The sequence below is a fragment of the Octodon degus genome, unplaced genomic scaffold (assembly GCF_000260255.1).
Source record: "Octodon degus isolate 3935 unplaced genomic scaffold, OctDeg1.0 scaffold00089, whole genome shotgun sequence".
NCBI classification, from domain to species: Eukaryota; Metazoa; Chordata; class Mammalia; order Rodentia; family Octodontidae; genus Octodon; species Octodon degus.
The window spans coordinates 1,619,586-1,625,000 of NW_004524665.1; the positions used below are offsets into that span (position 1 = coordinate 1,619,586).

At 51.6% G+C, this 5,415-nt stretch overlaps 1 protein-coding gene across 3 annotated transcripts in view; it reads right to left on the minus strand.

The window, feature by feature from the left end:
- Window positions 1-609, minus strand: part of Slc16a14 (solute carrier family 16 member 14) — a 36,518-nt gene extending 35,909 nt beyond the window's left edge. For 2 of the 3 annotated variants that reach the window (XM_023722221.1, XM_023722220.1), the window contains exon 1: window positions 216-609. The gene's annotated coding sequence lies outside the window, so the exon portion shown is untranslated. The remainder of the gene's footprint in view (window positions 1-215) is intronic. The other variant, XM_004637381.2, reaches the window with a different exon arrangement.
- Window positions 610-5,415: the final 4,806 nt, after the last annotated feature.

Below are 5,415 nucleotides of genomic sequence, written 5' to 3' on the forward strand. Positions count from 1 at the left end.
GGGGCGCGCGCGGGCCCGGGTCGCCGCCGCAGCTCAGGAGTCACTGGCCGGCGGCCTCTCGGGACCACGGCGCCTGGCGCAGCCCAGCATCGGCGCGGCGGCCTTTGGACCAGCCTAGGGCGCGTGCCCACCCTCTCCGAGGGTCCCCGCGTGGCAGCGGCCCCTGCGGCCCCTGCTCCGAGCTGCCCCGGCGCGGTGAAGCCTCGGGTACTCACCGCCCGCAGCGCACCGCGCTCGGGCCTCACTCGGCTCCCGGCCCAGACTGCCGAACTCGGTGCTCGGCTCGGAACCTCCGGGGCGGCTGGGCGTCGGGACGCGTCGAGATGTCGCCGATCATCCTGCAGACGCGGTGTCCGGCGGGCTCGGCTCTTGGCCCGGCTCCGTGCACGGCGCGGGGCTCCCGGGCTGCTCCACCGCCCGCCGCCCGGCCAAGTGGACGTTTGGCGCGGTTTGAGGCTCGCTGCTCCCGTCCTGGTGCCTTTCGAAAGGGTGCGTTCGGAGGTGTGCGAGGCTCACCCGAGCTTCCTTCCAATCCGTGCAATTTCAAATCTCCACGCTCGCTCGTTCCTATACCGGCTAATTCTGGTTTGGCAGGAGAAAAAAAAAAAAAAAAAACCCGCAGTCACCTCACAGGCACACTCTTGTGGCCGGTTGAAGCCAGCGCTCCAGCTGAGGTTTGCTAATGCTCGGCTTGGTTTTCCCAGGCGGAAGGGGCCGGAAGCCCAAGCTCCCATTTTTCTAGGATGAGACGTGATGACTCAATCCTTACCTGAATCTGGACCACAAAATATGGTAGTTTATAAAGCGAAAAGGAGGAGAGCAGGACCTGAGATACTACTTTTGGCCAAAGCGGACTGAAAATCCCTCAGCTTTGGTTCCTCCCTGGGTGCCACCTCTTTCCGTCGTCGTTCTGCAGTTTCTGTTGTCTACATTTGTGGGCACCGGGCACACGTCTCACTTCTGTTCCTACCCTGTTCGGGAGAAGGTCCCCAACACACTGCTTTGTCCTTGGGAAGTTTTCAGGACATGTGTGGACACGTGGGCCCATGAGCATTTACACAACCCGGACAGTTCAGCAGCTTTCTATTGCTGCTGCTAGCAGCTATTATAGACTCAGGGGCTGGGAGCACCCCAGATTCCTGATTCACAGTTCTGGAGCCCAGGAGTCTGAAATGGGGTGGACTGCATCACACTGGTGGCACCAAGAAGGGCATGTCCCTTAGAGTGGCTCTCATGGCAAGCCACCAGGCCATGGAAGTTGCCTGAATTCCTGGGCTACTCATCACTTCCTCCTTAGCAGGGGCAGCAGCGGTGGGTCACTGTCTTCCAAAATCTTGGCACTGCTTGCTGTCTCAGTCCCATCTCCTTCCTCTACTTTGGGCACCCTCACCTACCTGGATAATCCTGACAAGTGCCCTGTTTTGAGGTCTCCTGCTTTGGAGCCTTACTCCATCTGCCACCTTAATTCTCTTTTGACTGTGGAAGAAAACATTGGACAGGTTTCAGGGACAGGATATGGGAGTCTTTGGGGGGGACCATGGTTCTGTCCACCTCAGATGTCTGTCTTTTGTTCTTGCAAAAGATATTCAATATATATTATGTTGTCATTTCTTACATCCACTTTTTTTTTCAATGCATTTAGTACAGGGGATACAGGGTCTCTTTACACAAATCAGACTCGTAGTGATTCTCCTGTTTTCAGCCTCCTAAGCACTAGGATTACAGGTACGTGGCACCATTCCCAGTCTCAACTGAATTCTCAGCATGCCCTGGGGGTGGAGCCGGCATGGCATGCTGGTAATCGAACCCCAGCTGCTGTGCTCTGCCTAAGCAGGCGCTTTAGTCCACTGAGCTATCAGGCCGGCCCCTCATTTTTCTAATGTATATCCACTCTTGATTGTGAAATAACAGACGGTTGTGCATAACTGTGGAGGATTAAAGACATTTCATTGGGCACTAGGCTAAGCTGGCCTATCTTTGCAAAGAGAGCACTAGTAAGTGGAAAATGCAGAGAGGGGTCCTTCCCACCTAGCACTTATTCCAACCAGCAATGTACTGAGGTATGATTGGTGTGGCATGAACTACACATTTAAAGGTACGTGTGTGGGGGTATGTTTGCACGCGCACGTGCATGTGTGTGTGTGTGTATGTGTGTGCGTGAGCGCTCTGGAGATGAATCCAAGGCTTTGCACACATTCAGCAAGTGCCCTGCCACTGAGCTACACCTGCAGCCCCAAAGGGCATTTTAGATAAAGGAGTTTACATAAGCTTGTGGAGCCACCACCTCAACTTGTGCCCCAGTGGAAGTCCACTCCTTAGGTTGCCCTCTCATTCCTGGCAGTCTCTTACTGGTACTCTGAGAAGCTTCAGCTCTGGCCTACAGCTCTGGCCTGGAGTTCCTATGGAAAGCTGTTTTGGACAGTTACTCTGTCTGTGAGTAGCATCACTCTTGCCTGATGGGGCTCTCACTGGCACAGGCTGACAGCAATCTTCTCTGTCAAAAGAAGTGAAGAGAGGATTAATGGCTTGATGTCTGAGTTGAATGTGTACATACCCCCATCAGTTAGGATACAGAAACCAAGCCCTAAACTCCATGTGGCTGAAGGAGAGGAGACTAGGATCCCTTTGATTTTCCGTTTGTGACCTATTGTCCCAATTGAGCAACCTTACCGTCAACTGCCCTCTGAGGAGGTGGATGAGTCAAGAGCTGCCTCTGAAAGCTGTTATCATGGTTCCAATCATAAGCTCAACTCTGGGTAAGAGTTAATGTGGCAGAGAATGTGGACAATGCTTGCTACAATTTTGAAAGCCTGGCGACTTAGATTAGGGACAAAGTGGGATGAAAATCCCCCTTTGAGGAAGGTGCTTGCACAGAACATTGAAGATTTGAGGGATGTGCCCTGAAGTGTCATCTTCTCTAGGCATCCACATATGCAGATGACCTGAAACCTACAGAAGTGTCCGTGGTCCCCTCTCAGGCCCAGGGCAGCTCCTCCCCTGCCCCTCCACTCCCCAGTTCTCTGGGTCCAGTGTGGGGAAACCAAGGACTGCCTCTGACAAGCCCCAGTCCTTGGGTTTTAGGAATGAGGAAAGAAATTCTTGGTCTTACACAGGACCAGAGGCACAGCTAGGTACCAAAGCCTCCCTCACTCTTGGCTCCTAGGGCTGCCACGCACCCAGAACCAGCGAGAGCCTCTCTGAAGCGCTGGTGCTTCCCCCAGGAAGGGACCCTATTCTCTGGGTCCTGGCCATCACCTTCCTTCTCTTATTCCTACCCAGAATCTTCCAGGTTTGGACATCAGACTTGGCAAGGACAGAAAGTTGGGCATCTTATAGTGGCCTTCAGTGAGCTGGAGGCCCACGACAACCCTGGGGGACACTGACCATTGCATCCAGGTGCTCTGGCAGTGTGTTTTCAAATTTTGACAAGGCCTCTCTTTGTCACACTTTATTCATGGACCACCTGTGACAGTGGTGACTTTTCATTTATACTTCCATTCAATAAGAATTCGCTCAGCATCTATGCTGACAAAACCACAAAAACAACAGGAATGCATTCCTTCATCAAGCTTATGCTCCAGGGAGCACAAGAGAAAGAATAAACAGGACAAATAAGATACATGCACATATATGAGGTACACATATGTGTGTATGTATGTCTATAACCATGTGGCAGGTTAGACAGTACAAATGCTAAGGAAGAAAAATAAGCATGCACAGGGAATATTAAGAATTACAGTGATGGGCCAGCCACGTAGCTCAGCCGGCTAAAGCTCCTGTTTAAGTAGAGCACAGTGGCTGGATTCAATCCCAGAATGCCATGCTGGCCCTGCCCCCAGGACCCACTGAGATTGCAATTGAGACTGGGTGAGGTGGCATGCGCCTATAATCCCAGCACTTGGGAGGCTGAAAACAGGAGAATCACTAAGAGTCTGAACTATATAGTGAGACCCTGTAGGCCCTGTAGATGTTATACCAAAAACATTTAAAAAAAAATTGCAGTGATAAGAAACTTTAGGTGGGGGGGGGGTCAGGAGGAAGCTCATTCTAGTGGAAGTGTAGCAGGTAGACAGGGTCTGAGGTGCAGAAAATGCCTACTGGTTATCCTAGGTCTTGAAAAATGGGCATTCACTGGGCAGTGCTGAGCACAGTGGTGATCCGAGCAGATGGGCATCTGTAGTATCCCACTCACGTGGAAGGAGAGGAGACTGCAGGGCACAGGGTGGGTAGAGGCAGGAGAGGAAGCACCAGGTAGGAGGCGATTCCAATAGTCCAAATCGAGTCAGGGGCTACCTGAGGAATGGTGGTGAAGAAAGAATGGGTTTTCGCCAGCACTGGGGACTTTCCCTGAGCTACAACCCTGTCCTTTTTAATTTAAAGACAAGGCCTTGCTAAGTCACTAAGTTCCCAAGACTACTGTACTCCTGCCTCAGCCTCCCCAAGAGCTGAGACCGCAGCCATGCAACCCTGCGCCAGGCTCTGCTTCTGCTTGACGTTGCCCTACAAGTTCTAAACAGAGACATTAGCCAAAAACAAATTGATAAATTAAAACAGTAAAAAGATATTAAAAAAAGTGAAGGCATGCAGACTGGAGGAAAAAACGTAAAATTGTCCCTATTTGTAGTTGATGTGGTTACATACAGAAAATCATAGGGAACACGCTAAAATGTTTAGTAAGTAGAAGTTTAGTAAGTTCCAGGATACAAAGCCAAAGGCGCTCCTGGGTGCTATCAATTCCACTTCTAATTGCAACAACCAGAATTTTAAAAAATTGGCAGCAGAATCAAAGGAAGTTCCAGGCTCGTATTCTGGAAATCACAGAATAGGACTGAAAGAAATGGAAGGAGATGTAGGTGAACACAGGGATATCGCTATACACTGTGGGCCTTGCATCTCAGGTTCTTCCTGTAAGCTCAGCTCACCCGTCTGGTGGGTCACTGGCTGGACAATTTCCACAGATTGTGAAGAAATGCCAGCGTTGGCGCACACTCGGCATTGGCTGCCCGAGACCACAAAAGCCAAAGCTCTGTCCTCTTCCTCCGCAGGAAGCCAAGAGTGCGCAGCACTTGGGCAGCAGCTCAGAGGCTCCAGTGCTCTGTGCCTGGCCAGCAGCCCCAGAGCGAGTACAACAGCAGCACGTGGCCACTGGGTGACTGCAAGGATTGGGGAGACAACGTGTAAAGCATCGCAGAAGGTGTGTCCCTAGGAGATTTGTTTCTAAAGTAGGGGTAACAGTGTCGAGCAAACCCATCCACGGCACAGATGATCCTGGCCCACATCAGGGCTACAGAGAAGTGACACAAACAGTGGTGAGTGCACAAAACCCAGAGCCTCATTGGCTGGATTAAAATCTCTCTCATTTTCTCTCTCTCTCTCTCTCTCTCTCTCTCTCTCTCTCTCTCTCTCTCTCTCTCT